This window comes from Chanos chanos, chromosome 5, assembly GCF_902362185.1.
Source record: "Chanos chanos chromosome 5, fChaCha1.1, whole genome shotgun sequence".
Lineage (NCBI taxonomy): Eukaryota > Metazoa > Chordata > Actinopteri > Gonorynchiformes > Chanidae > Chanos > Chanos chanos.
In genome coordinates this window covers 38086966-38105546 of record NC_044499.1, presented here as the reverse complement: position 1 = coordinate 38105546, position 18581 = coordinate 38086966, and positions in this window count along the sequence as shown.

Here is an 18581-nt window from a genome sequence, read left to right as displayed (position 1 = left end):
GTATTGGAAAGGCTTAACTCAGTCTAACAGGTTACCTCACACCCTTGTAAAAAAAAAAAAATCTGGAAAGACTGGATGGACAAAGGATATTCCTAAGTAGGTACAATTCAATTCAAGTTTAGTGTCCCGTACACTCATAAACAGACATCCAGAAGAACAAACTGCTTGTCTTGCTGGCTCTCCATGGGTGCTGACGCTAATACATGATGTTCCCAATAACGTGCGCAGACATTGTACAAACTATTCAAATGACTGATAAAACATCATAACATATAGTGAAAATACTACACATTACAGTCAATGAACAATACTATCAGTGCGCAGTACTACGTCAGGTGCAGGGGACAAAAGAGATGTGACGAAGTGAAGAGGACAAAAAGATTCAAACATGTATCTTGTGCACAATATGTAGTACAAGGGTTGTATGTTGTGCAATAGTAATTTTTCTAACAGACCTCACAATGACAACAGGGCAGACAGAACAGCATGGTCCAATTCATTTCTATAGAGTTAAACAATGTGACAGCTTGTGAGTACAACACATCAAAAAGTCTGAAGGTCTGGAACCAGTCACAACAATATTGTTTCCAGAAGTAAACTATTATCTCCTTCAGCCTTGCTGTTGTTAAGGCAGCAGGTTGTTGTGCACACGCCAATCTGCAGGGAGACTGTCTCATCATTGTGGGTGATTAGGCCTGTGACAATGGCGTTGTCAGCTAACCTGCCAGGTCATACGTGTTCAGAATCCCTGTGCATGAGCAGAATATACAAGAGTGGACTGACCAAACTGCAGTGATCCCACTGTTCACCTTCACATGGTTGAAGTGTGCTTTTCATACCTGAAAGCCTGACGTCTAGCTGATAGAACATCCAAGGTCCAGTTGCATAGGGTGGGTTTTAGATTAAGGACTCTGAACATTGTGACATACCGCTGTACTACTGTTAGGAGATACTGCTGATGAGTGGTAAAGATGATGAATGCTGAGCTGAAGCTTATGAACAGGATTCTAACTTAAGTGTTGTTGTTTTCCAGGTGGGATATAGCTGGATGAATAGTTATGGAGATTGCATCCTTTGTTAATCTGTTTAAACCATAGGCATTTTGGTGAGGACAGATGATATAGTACGTCAAAATGGCGATGCGCTTCACTGTCAGTGTCTCAAAGAACTTCATAAGGACAGAGGTAAGTGCAACTGGGCGACATAATAAAAGAGACTGATTGTACCACCAAATATTTATGCAGCTATGAATATTTTACAGTATAAATAAATTTAGCATTCAAAGAGAACTAGGAATTTTTTATGCATCCCTTGCTCTTGAAGCATTCTAGTGTAAATAGTTTAGTGTAAATTGTTTAGTTCTTAGATTTTGAGAACAGCATTACATTGTCAGTATTTGGTCAAATACTACCAAGACAAAGACAGTTACAGCGATACAATTTTTTTGTGTGTGTGATTTTTGTGATATTAATAAATAATGCCATTAATTATTGTAACATTTTACTGTGAGTGAAAGAGGACTGAAAAGTATAATTTTGTGTCTCATGAAAATGGGTGTTCAAAGCCTCAAAACTCTCTGCTTATTTCATCAGTGTGTGCAATATGACATCTTGTGTTTTGTGGTTTATCACTTGTAAGTTACTTTGGATAAAAGCAATGTAATGTAATGTACTTCATGTACTTTTAATTCTGTTAGTTTTAGAATCATATTTTTACCTACTCTTGCATAATATTTGATGTACTAGACTTACTTTAAATATGAAATTCAGTTTTGTCTACTCTGTCTGAATTTAAAACCTTGTCCATAAATTTGTATCAAATTTATATTCTTGATCAAGCCCAAACCCCAGTTTTTGACTTTTGATGCAGTTCACATGATATTAGCCCGTGTCCAAGCCTGAACCTCTTTTCTCTATGTGTTTGGGTCTGTGTATGTATATTCTTTTAGCAGTTACACATGATGGAAGCTCATGATAATATGATAATACATGATTATTTGGAGGCAAGCAGTCAATATTATAGATGTAAAGATAATGTATGAATCTACATAGATTAGGCACCACAGTGACATCTACTGGACAAATATAGCTTAATAAAAAATGAAGAGTGAAGTGTAGTTTTCTGTGTATTTATCATATGTGTCTGAATAAATATTGACCTCCTATCCTCTTTCCTGCTTTTGCTCTCCTTCTGCCTCCCAGACAGTAATTTTAATGTGGTCTTTGGTATCAGCATTTGGCTGGTGTGTTTTGCGCTGATCACTGAAACCCTTGGAGAACAGTTTGACAACAAGAGTATATGAAAATATTTCCTGATTTTCAGACACGTTGTCAGTGAGGTCATGTTATTTTGCATATTGCACTATTGAGAGGAAGGCTTGTCACCCGTGTCTTCCAAATGTAAAATGCGTAATGAAGGATGACGTGGATCTTGACTGGATCATAATTCATTAAATCATTTGTTCACCGGGTTGTCCTTGACCTTTATCAGAGTGTTTACTATAGTCATTTACTGTCCACTATTTAAAACAGCATGAGAGGGATCAGAGGCTGGTGCAGTCTGCTTCTTCTGGAGGGGCCTGGGAGAACACGAGGGCTCTGTCTGCTCATGTTGCTGGGTGGTAGTGCCAACTCCTCATCTACTGTAGTGTTTGGAATTCTAGACACAAAATTACGAGGCATTGCACAGCCTCTGGTGTGTCAAGCAGCAGCTCTTGGTGAAAAGATGGCAGCATTTCAGAAGTAATTTCAGTAATAGTTTTAACTCATCAAATTTCGTAAGTAGTTTTAACTCAACTACTGTATGGTTTATAATGTGTTTGTGAGAAAATGACAAACAATATTATATTTTCTGATCTCACCCACGGTGGACCATGCAAAGGCAAGACTGTTGGTTGTTTCAGAATATTGCCAGAATAACGCCCAGTCAGTTGTCCTTACCGTGGTCTCTTTCTTAATGCTATTTGTGTTTTCTGTAGCATACATTATAATCTATATCAGCATGTCGGTCTTCACCACAGGCATCACAACTGTCAGCCAATGAACTCAGGCACTCACAAGTCATGCTTCAAAATTCTTTAACACTAAAAGAAAGTTCTACGTATTCATTTTTCTTGCCAAGAAATTTCAGAAAGGTTACACACATATAACTCTGGAGCTCTACGCACAATGCTGAGTAGGCCTTTGTCCTAGTAGTCAAGTTATGTCGTATAAAATTACATACAGTTCCATCACCGTGAGCCAGAGTGGAAGCAATAGCAGCAGCTGCAACTACAGTGATACAGTGATAAAAACAATGGGCACAACAACATTTGACCAATAGTATTTACACAATTCTAATCATATACACTTGAGAAGGGATATTATTCAAATGGAAACATCTGCTCAAGAAATGGTTACAGCAATATGTCAATGACTGTCTTTATAGTGTATTTTATATAACTGTGGATTGTGGGAATTTCCTGTCTAATCTTCATCTGACTAAATCTATAACGCTGAGTTACTGTGTACTGTTAGAAGTGCAAAGAACAGTGTTTCATATTCTCACGACGTTATTTCCATGGTAACAGTACCAACGGGCATCAGCAGTAGCGATGATCCATAATATTAAAAGGACAGAGAAAAGTAATTTGCTAAGTGATAGTCACACGACCCACCAGGAAAGTGAAGATATACCTTACGTGGCAGGTCTATTTTTGTAGCCTAGTTAAAATGAGAGAAAATCTGTTAACAGAGTCTAAAAACATGGTATCTGAATCAAATGCACGGTCTGGATCAAATGCCTACTTAAAAGACAAAATAAGAAAGAAAAACAAAAGCGCATGGACCCAAAACATCTAGTTTTTAAAACAGCCTCACAACGACCACGAGGGGGGGCTAGTAAAACTCAATCGACGTCAATTTATTGGCCGTTAGACACCGCCCTACTGTAGTCGTCCTTGTTTGGAAAACACATCAGGTGTGTGACTACGAGTAAAAATGACAGTTTGTCATTTCGCCGAGTATTCTGCCCCGGAATTAGGTGTTTCTTGTTTCCTTTGCTTAAGATATGATCACTTTTCACAAGGATACCGTGATTATGAAGATAAACTCATGTCCGTCACGCTTTAGCCGCCGCCCGGTGGCCCAATTCAGTTTTGCTCTAAACTGGTCAAGCCAGCTAATCCAGTTATTCTCCTGTGCAGCTGTCAGGCAAGAGAAGACCGAAACGCGTGTTGGGACACATTGAGAGAAAGTTGTGCAACAACAGTACCCGAGCAGATACAGCAATTTATTGTCAAGAAATGCACCTACACTGCCAAATTTAACCGATTATACTGATTGCAAACCACCTTAAAGAAGTAATTTGCATGATTTTACTAGCGGGTTGGAGACAAAGAAACTAATCGTAGTTACGGATTACAATTTGGCGATTCCTTAAGGAATTATTTCATGTAACACTGTCAACAAAGTAACGCTGAGATTTATTCTAGTCCCCTTTGCACTTCATAAAGTTTATTAAGATTTTGAAGGTAGATTAAGCAAGTGATTGATAATTAGATGTCCACTGAAAATTATGGATTATCCTCTAGTGCCGCCCTTTTGTTGGAGCGGGGTCCAATCAAGAAAAAGATTACTTCCGCCAGGCTGCTCCATTGAACGGAGCTGGGACAAGGCTACGGCATCTCGCATAGAAAGGGCTGCATTTAGAAATTGCTGTTGATCCTCAGCTAAAGACGTTTTATCTATCAGATTACACTTTTACTTTAAATTTCACAGTGAATGCAATTTTGCAGCAAAGAACTACAACTGGAACGCACTCGAGGAAGTGCGAAACCCTTGGACAGGACACGCTTTACCACAATAAACACTAAGCAGGGTAAGTGGCAACTTCGTAGCGCCAGTGTTCATTAAGATAACAGTTCCTTTTATTACTACATTTAATCTGTGGTGTACTTAGCGACGGAAGTATTCTGAAATCTTTTCTGGGAATTGGACAATATCACTTATAAGAAATTCCACATACCCTTGATCGTGTTGGAAGTATTGCTTAGCAAGAGGCGAATGCACTTGACTGTGGAGATAACTAACTTTCAAGTTTTTCGCAGTACTGTATTCATTTTCATATTTTGCTTGATTCTCTATTTTATGTTTAAAATAGCCATCTTAAACAACTCGCTCAGTTCTAAACACAACAAATTACAACGTAAAAGTGTTGACACGGAGCTTGACACTGACATCACCGTATTCACCGAACCAACAGTGCAGCTGGTGGTTAAGTGATGTCCTGTCAGCAGGCTTGAGTTTGAATTAGACGACATTACGTGAAGACTGAAGCGCACTGCAAGAGACTCTGTTTGATTAAGGTTAGCAGCCTTAATTGTTTGTTATGCTTTGGTAGTGGTATGAGCGGAACTGTGTGATTTTCGGGGATAATGTTATTTAGACATTGTCATCTTTCGATGATGTTCGGCTGTTTTAGATTTAACGCAAATAATGCACCAAACCATACTAAAACGAAGTTTACTGATGTGACAGATATCCCATATTTGCATAGGCTATTACATATCGAAACGTGACGTTACTATTCCTGATTGTGACATATCAGGACTAGTGCAGACTGATATGTAGTAATGAGGAGGTAAGACCTCGAACTTGACATGACAGGACCTCCCAATCTTTTGGATCTGTTCCAAAATCAGTACCGCTATCATATATTTTCTGTCCAGTACGTCATATAACAGAGAGCATTTAGTACAGTCTTTTTGAATATAGAATAAGGATTGAAAGTAGTGATTGTGCATTCATGGGGTAATGAAAGTTCTATTTAATTGGAGAAAAAGAGGTGACTTGGAGGCCAATGCTTTTTCATTTGTTATTTTTTGGTGATGCTCATGACACATCCTTTTCTGCCATTGCAGTCACTCTTTATTTTAAAACTGAGATCTCCTCTCCTCTCCTCTCCTCTCCTCTCCTCTCCTCTCCTCTCCTCCCCTGTTCTCTCCGTGTCCGCTGACTGTCTGAGGGTAGACTTGGTGTCCTGATTGTTGTGACCTCGCAGCTTCTACCTTTTTCAATGGCAGGTAATTCAACACTCGTGCCAGAAAACAGCATGTCTTTAATGAAACTCTGGAGAGCTTAGTTTCCGCCAAAGTATGTCCCCCTTAGTTTTCTTAGGGACCGTGAAGTCTTTGCATGGGAGTTGTGACTAATGTTAGTGACTTTTCCGGGGAATTCCACAGGGACTGAAAAGGAGAGTTCAAACTCTCTGAACTTCAGTGTTTGTGAGATGACCCCAGCTGAGGGTTAAATGTGCCCAGTGTCTATGTCAAAACTCCCAACACCCTCAGACACCTCTAGTTTTCCTGCCTCCCTCACCCCCTTATTGCCTGATTCAGTGCTGCTGCTAGCCATGTTTGAGCCTGAAACAGGTGCATTGAGGCCAAACGGGTCCTGTTTCCAACAAACATACACACAAGCTGTAGTAACTCACTCACTCACACACACACACACACACACACACACACACACGGACTGAGTCAGCACATGGTCTGATACTCCCGGGAAGGTGGTTATGAAGATTGGGCGGAGTGATGTAAGATATGGCCTCTGTTCCAGAAGCGTGATATTAATAACTCTAACTGGCACAGGGAGTGTTTACCTCAGAAAAGTGCTGGGTTATGGGGAACAGTGTGAGAGAGACGAGGAAGGTGTGAGAGTCTCTGTAGGCCGTGAGTAGGAACACGCTGTGTATGCTAGAGTTTGGGTCGCTCTTCTGCACGACAGCAGTTCAATTTCCCCTTTCTGCTGTGTGACCTTCCTCTTTGGCAGTCTTCCCCATCTCAGAATGAGGAGGACAGCAAACCGTACGCATGCATGCGTATGAAAACATGTCTTTTTGTATAAGGTTTTTTTTTTTTTTTTTTTGAGGGGCGACAGTATAGGTTAGCATTATGTCAAAGAAACACAGCATTAAAAAGAAATGACACCTAGCACTGACTCCCTCTTCAGTTTGTAAGTTCTTATTGATTTTCCCATACAGCAGTTCAGCCATGACTGAAATTTCTTTCTCCTTTTACTTTTGGTGCTGCTAAGTGGGAGTCATAACAGAACAGTAACCCAACAACTTTGTCTGCCACATTCCTTTAAATGCAGACTGTAAAGGAAGAAGAGGGGTAGTCAGTCTAACGTGTGTGTGTGTGTGTGTGTGTGTGTGTATGTCAGAGGGTCGGTGTGGGGTGGGTGGTGCAGGGAGTAGTCTGAGCGTACACAGCTTGAACAGGTGGATGCTGTCTGGTTGGTGCTGACTGGTCAGCATTCTTGTGTTTTTGTTGCTGGAGCAGCAGGGTCAAGGGAGAGGGAGAGAGGGGGAGAGAGGTCTGGGAATGCTATGTGAGCAATGCTGAACACGTCAGAGCCGTATGGCCACTGTTTTACCTTACGCTTCCTCTTCCTGATTAAACCAGCTCTGTCCGTACACAAGCACCATCAGAAACTGCAGTCCGTGTCCATTTTAAGGCGTGTTGATTTTGATTGGTCATAAGTTGTTAGCTTAAAGTTTGTTTCTATACCTACAAATATAATCCTCAATTCTTATTTCTGTTTGCTAAATGTTTATGACGCTGATATTGTAAAGCTGAGTGTTTTTTTTAAAGGCTATTTTGTTGAAGTGGAAAGTAAATGGGTAAATACTTTTTAATTGAAGTCATGATGGAACAGTCTGTATTAGGAAGCAATTAGAAAGTGAGATGTGCAAGTGTTCCATAAGGAGGTCGCTTGTTCTAATTTGGGTACCTGATTTCCAGATATGGATGCCGCACAGACATAATGCTGGAGATGAAGCCTAGTTTAAAAATGGAGTTTGGTATAGAGGAATCAGGTGGTTGAATCTCTTGAGAAAACTTTATTTTTGCGAAGGAACTGATCTAGAGAGCGATGTGCTAGACTAATTCCTTATGATTGAGAGTGCTGGTGAATGGTCAGCTTTAGCAGCTGAAATAAATTTGTCCATCTTAATTGATCTACTCTTGGAGTGTTGTAGAGAAGGTCCTCCTTTCACCCCAGGGTTCATGAAACTGCTTCATCTATGCTAATTTGGACAAATTGAGAATTTATGAGGTAATTGGAGTCCTGCTCATCAGCACAGACATACACAGAAGTTTTACGTCACAGCTGAGTCAGTTGGTTGAGGTGGGTAGTAACAGCGTATGATGAGGAGAGATATATATTTGACAAATGGGAAAGCAGCATGGAGGATAAATTTTCAGGTTGGTGGGAGAGAGATTGGAACAAACTGATTTATGTGTTTGTGGTATCAGAGTTCGGTCGGTTGTTGGGGGGAGCGGGTTTCTCTATAGGTGTAGAGTTGCTCCTAATCTCCCCCTGAAAGTTGTGCCGGGGGAAACGTGACCAGCTATCAAACAGTCGCAGAATGACATCTTATTTACAGAGGAGGGGGCGGGGGGGGCGATGGAAGGAGGGGAGACCAGACTGAGAAAAGAAGCCAAGATCTCAGTATGTCCTCAGCATAGAGGATCTCTCTCTCTCTCTCTCTCTCTCTCTCTCTCTCTCTCTCCCATGACTGGTACCACTTCAACTAAAATAGCATTAGTATGGCAAGAGCTGACTTGACCTGCCGCTGAGTGTGACAGAGGGAAGAAAGTGCTTCAAGAACAGACAATAGTAAGTGTTTGTTTTAAAGGAACGGTTATGTTGACCTTTTATTTGAAGCTCTGTAACTCAGGCTCTGTGACCCTTTCGCCTTACTTATGAAGGAACAGTAGTGCCATCCCTTTGGCCCTTACACTGCTTCACACAGTAACTGAATCTCGACTCTAAAACAGAGGGCCACTGAACACATGTGTTGGGCCTATAGTGGACTAAAATTAAAAGCGTGGGAAATATGCTTCACAAGTCATCTATGGAGCCTGGTGTAGGATAACGTTGCATATGGTGTACATAGGTCAGCTATTTTTTGTAGATGATTTGCAACAAACTGCAAAATGACATTAGGTATTTGTGAACAGACAACGTGATAGGACAACTTCCACAGAATTCAGTGGTAGATTGCTATGAACTTGCAGCAGGGTGAACTTGCAGGGATGAGTGTGAATGCAAACGAAGGCTCCAACACTATGCATCTTTCTGGAAAAAGAAAAAAATACTGGCGTAGATAGTCTGTTTCTGCTTAATGGGAAACAAATTCAGTCATGATGGAAATCTTTTTTTTTTTTCTCTAAAGATGTAAATGGCAAGAGGCAATGCATAAAAGTTTCACATTTTTACAGCCACAATACGTAGAATGTATGGCAAAAACCATTCATAATTTAACTACACACACTTCATTCTTACAGCGCAGTTTTAGTTCAGAGGGCAGCTTTTGAGTCACTGAGAGGCAGTGAACTGCACATTACACAGACATGATAACAGAAATCTGTCTGTTTTACAGTGCGGATTCCAGACTGGTTCTAAGACGACCACTGGCAGCGAAAGACTCCCATCACGTTAAGCAGTGCTGGAATGAGTGGTTGTCAGGACGCAGTAAGTCTGTGCTCTGCTGTGTTTGTGCCCCACTGTGTTTTATTGATGAGGGTTTTCCGTGAATGGATCCCTACATTATATCCACCACGACTCTCCATGGAGTTCTTTGTGAATTATTCAGCGGTGTTGGGAAAGCGGTTTGGGTGGAGGGGGGGGACCAGACTAAAATAACTGCTCATGTTTGTTACTCTCAGACTGAGTTAGTGGTTTGAAATTGGAATCATTACTCACTAGTAACACAATTGCACAATTTTTCTGGAACCAACACAGGCCTATGTGGGTGGGGGGGGGGGAGGAAAGTGTAAGATGCCAGAGTTCGTCTGTTGCGTGTGGGCGCGTTTGGTGTGTGTCGTAACTGTCGGATTAGCAGAGTTTGATCAGGTAATGTAGATTTTATTGGGTTTAGATTACCTTCAGATAGCTGACTTTCTTCTGACTGCTTACCACTGCACTTACCTTGTCTTCATTCTGCCTCACGTCTCTGTGAGGTCATAAGCTAATTAAAAATAAAACAATAATACAACTGTGTCGTGCTGACAAGTAGTATGCACTTGTGCTGAGTTGTACACTCTCTGTGTGTGTTTGTGCTTTCGTCTTTTTTTGTTTTTTTTTAAATAAGTAATTAGTGCACAAGGAAATGGAGAGACAGAACAGAGGACTAAGGAAAAGGGAGAGTAAAGGGAGAGATTTGTTGTTTTTTCACACAGATCCTCTGTAAGCGTGCTCACTGCCAGACATTTGAACCCTCAGGATTGTGCTGATGGCAGCCGTTTCTCTTGTCTTCTTTTCTTTCCTCTTCCGTGCTCTGGTGGTTCTTTTCAGGTCCTGAAGTCCTTTTTTTTTGTTTTTTTGGGTGTGTGTCTGTGAACGTGTGTGCGTGTTTGCCTGAATGTATGGCAGGCTATTGTCGTCATTTGTGTTCAGTGTGTGGTTTGTAACCGTGTGTGTGTGTGTGTGCGTGCGCGCATGTGTGCATGTGTTGCAGCTGGTAATCCCCCCGTTGCAGCCAAGTGATCTGAAGTGGTTCTGAGCTGTGGTCTGAACCCTCAGAGTCGTAGCTGTGGCCTCTCCACCACTAAAGGCAATGGGCTCATCCAGAGACCCCTGATTACTCCAGCAGACGCCCAGGCCTCCTCATTCCTTAGCAACCAGGCCCTCAGGCCAGCCTGACTGTGTGTGTGTGTGCGTGTGTGTGTGTGTGTGTGTGTGTTTGTGGGAACAGGATGGGGTTTTAGGGCGGCTGGCATTCAAGGTCATTCATCAGAGCAAGTCTTCTGTAGAGAGAGAGCTCTGTGAGCAGCTTATCCTCCTACTCAACTGTCTGACCATTTGCCAGCAATCACTATTAATGTCTTTGTGTATGTTCCATGAATGGGGTTTATTTAAGCCCATTAAAGGCAACAAACACACACACTCACACGCACACACAGACAAACATTCACAGGCTAATACACAAAGGCTAACATACGTGCTAACTTGTTGCATTAATTGCATTAGCTGTGGATGATACTTGGCAGATACTGTTTGCTGGTGGTGCAGGAAAGAGTTCATCACTTTGCCTGAGTGTCTAGCCCTATAGTTACAAGTTACTTACGATGGCGTTTCTTCTCAACCTGATTTTTCCCAAGTTTCAGCAGTGTCAACCACTATAGTAAATGAAATATTTAGAAATATATATATTTTATCAGTTCATGGGACTTGCTGTCTCCACAGCGATCTGAAAAGATTAGAGTCTAGTGTAAAATGGGTTGTGGTGGAACCACTGGTATGCCAGACTATGTTGTACTTAGATCTCTCATTCTTGTCGTTATTTGTCCCCAAAATATTTTTTCCACTTTTCTCTTCCAAATGCTGTCAGTTCTTTTTGATATGAGCATCTTTTTTTTGGGTTGGGTTCAACAATGGAATCTTGTCTCGTAGCAGAGGCAAAATGTTGGCAGTTCTATTTGAAACCAGATTTATCCCATTGCTCTGCTTTATAGCCATGTTTGAAATCGTTTATGGTATCTTGGTTTACAACCATTTCAATTCAACAGTGACACTAAGGGTCTAGTATCCCACAGGCTAACACATGTCTCCTCATATCAAAGAATGTGCTGTGCGCTAATGTTAGCATGGTACCAATCACATTTACCACTAATGATTGGCCTTGGATTTGGGCATCCACAGCAAAGAATGAATGCACAATTTAAGAAAAGGTATATATAGTGGAGGCCATTGTAGATATTATGGAAGGAAAAAAAAAGAGCGCATGATAGTGAACCTCAGAGCAGATGTGTTTGAAGGCAAGGCTTGAGTAAGAAAGTAGACTGTTACAATGAGAGGGCTTGGAGATTTGCTGTGTTCAGGCCTGATAAAACTTAGACTTAAAGTTCATTGAGACTATCTTGGTCTGGTTCGAAGGGTACTTCTGGCTAAAACTTACAGAATGTAACCTTGATGGATTGTGGCCGTAGCTTACGTTGTCTCAACCGATTTGGTTGAGACGTAGTTTTTGGTGAAATCCAATAAAAGGCAGTCTGGACAGACAGTTGGTCCATTTTAAGACGAGTTTCAAGTGAACTTGGAGAATGGCCCTATTAAGTAAAAATAGTAGGCTTCTACCAACACAGTCTCTCTCTCTGGCCCATGTCTCTGGCAGTGGAAATTTGAATGTATTTGACTGAATTTAAATGAGAGAGAACCTGTCACCCCCAGGTGAGACATTTTCTAGTTTCCATTTATGCTGTTCCTTTGTTTTATTGGCCTGTGACAAGTTAGAGAGAGAGAGAGAGAGAGAGAGAGAGAGAAAGTGTGTGTGTGTGTTGAATTGTAGAACTTACTATTCAGAGGCTTTTTGCCTTGTTCCACTTTCCGTTTGGGGGACAGTGTTGTGGCCACTGTTGCCCAGATTTTGTGGGATTGTGTTAAGTTCGAGGGGTGGGAAGTTCATTGGTTTTTTGAAAGCCCCTCCCGATGCCCCTTTTAATTCCCCTAACATTCCTTTACTTCTAACAAAAGCTCCCTCTATTCTGTCTGTCTTTCCAACAAATTACTTTCTTTCTTTTCATTTCTGTTCTGCCCCCCCCCCCCCCCCCCCCCCCCCCTCAGTTTCCTGTGTGTCATGCGGTTGTACGGGAGACAATGCCGTTCATTCTCATGCTGGTCTTTTTGAAGCTGTCCTCTGAGCTGCCCGATTGTAATCTAATTAACCGGCATTTTGTAAATTTACATGGAGGGTCGGAGAAGATAGAGGGTTGATGAGAAGTGGTGGAAGAGATCAGGGGCGAGAGACATGGAAAAACCAAAGCCCTAACGATGAGAGAGCGAGTCGGAGAATTTGAGAAGAAGGATGGATTGGAAGAACGTGAGTTCGTGGAAAATGAACCCCTGCCTAGCAAACAGGGTTCAGTTTTTGTATGTGTGTCGGCACATGCGTGTGTACACGCGCTCTGGTCCAACTTACCACTTTTCCCTTAGAACATAATGGTCTGGGCATACTCACCCTATTGTCAGAACCACCTGTGACACTGACAATACCAGATCACTGTCTGGTTCTCTTTTCTATTCAACCACTTTACATTCACAGTATGCTTAGAATGAATGTACTGAAACCAGTGGGACAGAAACCAGTGGTATAGACCTCTTGCCAAGCTTTTTCTTTATACTGGTACATGTAGTAATCAGGTAATGAAGCATTCCTTCCAGTAAGGGAGCTCTTGATCTCTCTTCAGAGTATGAGCTGTGTATATTAGTTTCTTTTCTCTCTGTGTAGTTTCTTTTTTTTTTTTTTGTAGAGAAGAAATGACAAAAATAAAATCATAGTGAAAACTCTCCTCTGTGCTGACATGCTCTCTTTATGCCTGTTTGGGGCTCTGGTGTGTTAAATTATTACAGCAAAATGAGCAGCAAGTTTGAAATGGAAAAGATATAAAATAATTATTGTTGTGTAATACTGGTATCAAGACCATTGGTTCGATGTGTCACAATATGGATTTTGTGGTCATGTTGCCATATACTGCAATGGGAAATGAAGCCCTATTTAATTTGTTCCCCACATGGATCTGTGAAATCAATGCTGCCTTTTAAGAGCAACCACTGTGTTGAGAAGTAACATAACTTGTAAGATTGTAAATTGTAACTTGGAATCTGACTTACCCATGTCAAAATTATGGTAGCAGGTCTGTCAGTGATTTGTGTGTATGTGGCTGGATACAGATAATGAGTTACTGGGGGTGCATAGATCAAAGCCATACACACACACACACACACACACACAGCCATATCCAGGCTCTTATGTATTGTGCTTAATCTCCTTTTCAGTACAGTTTCCCGTGTGTCGTTTTTCCTGGAAGTTCAAAGTCATACCTGGTATGTGTGTTTGTGTGTGCTGTAGCTAAATATATATATAGTCATCTAAATTTGCCTTGATCTAGAGCTGTTTGCAAAAGTAAGATTTACCTGTTGAGACTGTTCACAGTGTCATCACTGAACATCAGTCAGAGACAGAAGTAGATCAGGGAGGAGACCTGACTGGGCTTTCCCAGCCCAGATAAACACTACGGGGCTTTAATCTCATCAAGACTCATTACTACACAACCTGTTGGCTTGACCTCTTTCCATTGCCACACACATGAACAGCAAAACTCCTTCCCAGTGCTGAGTCGCCCCTCTGCAGTCATGAGAGTGAGTGTGTATGAGAGCGTGGTATTCCCATGTTTGAATGCTTTCATGTCTGTTTGCACTTTCGAACCATTTCTGTATGTGTGTGTATGTGCGTCTGAGAGGTTTTCCAGAGTGTGCAAGTTATCTTAAGTTGCTTACTTACTTTAAATGTACCTTTTGTCGAGTATTAATTACGCTGTTACGCAATACTTTCCTTGGAAGCAACAAACTGATCGCTTCCTTTTAGAGTTCATCTTGTTTAATGTAATCCTTTCCATCTTTGTAACTTGTCATTTAATGAACAGTACTGTCCCTGCTGCATGTCTGGGGACTGGCCGCCCTCTCCTCACGGAAATTAGTTAATAACCCAGGGGAGTGGAGCTCTTTAAGGAAAAACATGTGATTGTCTTTTACCGCATGTGGACTCCCACGGCTTGACCACTGATGATAAATTAGGGGATTTATGTGGTGGATTACGTGGTGGTTTGTCTGTAAATATTGGATGCCGATCTTACAAAATCTTCATGATTAGACAGTTGGGGTTATTACCATTCACTGTGTTTTTTCATACATTGCAACACACCTAGAGAATAAGAGAGGAAAGGCAGGCAAACAATGCATAGATACAAAAACAATAATACACGCCCACCTCTCTTGGAGTAAACTTGTAGTTCTGAAGTTGCCCACTTGGATTTCTGTGTTAATCACCTTACCACAACACAGCTGTTTTCCTGCCAGGCCTTGGATCTCTGTCTCTTTGAGTGGAAATGGCCTGTGTGTGTGTGTGTGGTAATGTGACTCACCAAAGCTGAGTTGATCTGGTCTGTCAGCGGTAGCCCAATCCACTCTGAGTAAAATGCTGCCCAATTTTTTTTTTTTTATGACTCTTATCTTCTCAGTAAGATATACGTTGGACTGCTTTGTGGCCCAGGTCATTGTTTTGTTGTTAAAGGAAAAATAATTCCATCCCGTGTTGCAGCGTTTCCTCATTCCAATCCAGGGGAAACTATTTAGCAACCTGATATGAAGCTAACCCATGGTAAGATGGTGAAAAACAGAGTGCCTTTTGAATTGGTTTTAATTGAGCATTTCTGGTCTGTTCACACTGCTCTGTCCTGTCCTGATGAAAGAAATGAACCAGAGAGAGAGAGAGAGAGGTTGAGAGAGAGAGAACGAGAGAGAATGTTTTGTGTGAGACAGAGACTTAAGCGTGAAACTGTGATGCATGAAGGAGTGACAGCCAGGGAGCAGTAAATGTGTTTTCTCTCCCATGAGCCTGCATTGGTGAGGGTATTTGACGTTTTCTGATCCTGTGTGTGTTTCTGTGTGTGTGTGTGTGTGTGTGTGTGTGTGTGTGTGTGTGTGTGTGTGTGTGTGTGTGTGAATGTGTGCGTGTTTACATAAGTGAGCATGCAGTTACCTAAGTGTCTCGTGCTGTTATGTTTTGGCTCATTAAACTAAAATCAGCACTTTGAGTTATGAGAAGAGCAAAGCAGTCCTTCCACGCTTCATGTCCATCAGTCATCGTTCATGTAATCTAGATCTCAGCTTAACACAACACCAGAGCTTTTTTATTACTCACAATCATCCTGAGTTTCTGAGCCTTGGTAGTGCATAAGTGCTTAGCAGGTCAGGAGGAGGAGTGCTGTATGTGGTTTTGCCATTCTGTTGGAGCAGGTGGATTAGTGATTGGGCACTTTAATAGTAGTCATGGGAAAAACGGGTCTACCATAGACTGATGGGGAAAGGAGCAGGTGTGTTTGTATATTAGGACTCTAATCTGCTTTTAACTGTCATTCATAAACGATTTGTTCGCTGATGTGTGTTTATGGGATAATAAAGCATGACTACGCTATCTAAACATGAATGAAATAAATTGTGTCGGTACTAGCCCGAGGGGGACAGGATATTTGCTTTCTTTTTCAAGGTCTGATGGTGATTTTTTTAAAATTACAAATTACAGTACCTTTCGTCAGTCCACTTATTATGGATTCCATTTGGCTTTTAATCTTTTTATCTTACAATGTAGCCTAAGAGGGATTTGAAAAAGGTGGCTGTTATTATAATGACTCAATTCAAATAAAAGATTAAAACTGTCACCTTCACAATGAACTGTGGGCTATATCTTTGTTGGGTATGAGAGAGATTTCATTCAGTTGATTTGATGTTTTTTTCCACTTAAACCTCTAAAGGTGTGAAGTTTGGACTTAGCATCATTAAATTAATTCCAGAGCCTACTAACGTCTCCACTGAACAAAACGAGGATTAGCGTCTGGCCGTGTTAGCGTGTGGACGTCACTTCTTTCACATCCAAGCCACTGTGCTCATTTGACCATGTAAAGGCATCAGGCTCTCCGTCAACTCACTCACTGGGACTTTGTCTCAGTTTGTTCATCAGTTCACTCTCCGTGAGAATTCTCCCACATCAGTTCTGTATGGTGGGCAGGAGAGGAGTCCAGGCCTCAGCCCATAACGGAGAGGTGAAACTTTCAACTTATGATTGCTAATACTGTGGAGGAGACCATTTCACTCATTTATCATTGATTAAAACTTGGTGGTTGCCCTATCACACAATGTAATCCTTGATATTGGTGATAGTAACCAACACCAGGCTGTGTTCTTAAATATACATAGGACTTTTTTTTTTCATATTTTTACCAGCTGTGGATTTGGCACAAACCATTTATCTACACCCAAACACACATAAACGTACGCTCACACACACACACACTCACACATACTCTCACAGTTTAAGATTTCACCCTGAAAGCACCAGTCAGATGACTGTGAAATTCAAAACCGTTAATACTCCATTGGAGAGAAAAGGAAGAAGTAAAGAAATAAGGCAGTGGAGAGAGGGGTAGAGAGAGAGAGAGAGGTGTAAGAGCAGAGGATGAAGGAGCAGAGGAGGAGCATTTGCAGTGTGTGGTTGATTATTTTGCTTGCTGGACAGATTTGGGTCAGTAGCACTGATGAGAGGTTTATGGGAAGAGGGCCTAGTCCTCACACTGAACAAGCACTGCTTGCTTTGTTTGACCTCTTTCAGACAATAGCCAGCATGTTAGACTGTTAGAGTGAACACGAACACACACACACACACACTAAACAGTGCAACAAGGAGGCCCTGTGGTCATTGTTTTCCACAGATTCCTTTTTCAAGATGAAGACTGAGAGCAGGGCTCAGGTCTGTCATTTGAATTTATCGTGGACAGTGTGATTACTGGTGATGTTGCACATTGAATGTCTGTTTGCTGGGTTACCATGGCACCTTGGCCTGGTGCTCATGTCCTCTCTCAGTACTTGTGTCAAAGGGCTCTGGGACACTGGTATTAAAGGAATGCACCTGCGGGGTCAGACACAATGTACTGATGAAGTCATGACCTCTTCAGCTCCTGTATGAACCATTTTTACAGTCAGTTTGGGTAGACTTTTCTGGTTCCACTCGTGTGGGAATATTTGAAGGCAGAAACTGGACTATAAGTCATTGACCTTTCACTGTTCTCTACTGTGGAGTTGACAAGAGTCTGTGCATTTGTGGATTATCTTTCCCTTATCCTCTACTAAGTTATTTGAAATAGCCTAGAGATAATTTTAATAGTAGACAGCTGAATTCTTTCTCTCTCTTGCTTTTGACTTTTTGTCATCAGTGTATTGATGATGTGCTAGATGAAGATGAAGAATTCCCCTTACTCTATTCTGTAGACCACTAAATAGGCCTGCCTTTAATTTTCCCAGCTGTAAAATTTGAATGCTTTTCTTGGGTTTTCTCTTTGCCTCTCTTGAAAAGGCACATTCTGAAGGTTTCACATGAGGAAAAGATTCCGTTGTGTGTTCCATGCTCCGTAACAGGGCTTTATCAGATGGAAGACAAATGTTTGGAAACAGAAATGATCTGACAAAAAAAAAAAAAAATACCAGTGGGAATAAGAATGGAATGAGATCCTACTGTTTCGCTGGCTGTTTTCCTCGCACCTCATTTGCATCAGAGTGTCATCAGCATGCTGATTTCTAAAGGAAAACGGATCCACATTGTGAAGAGCTCCTATATTTTATAGGCTGAATGAAAGCCCTGACGGCACAGAGGAAAGCTGATAGACTTGGCTTATACTGGAGTTGATCAGAAGCTTGGTTCTCATGACGTAGGAAGCTCAGGCCTCACAGACTGGTGTTCCAGTAAGTTTATAGTGATGAGTCTCAGAGCTTGTCTGATCTTGCCTTAGCGTCGCTAATCCATGAGCTATTTCTTCCAGGAGCTATTTCCTCCAGAGGGGGCTATCTTAGGACACGCACACACGCACATATACACACACACACACACACCCACACACATATGCAGTTGAAAACAATCTACTGAACCTCTGAACCTTACTTGTACATGGTCTCTTAAACATTAACAATACGTATTTGTACACTTACATG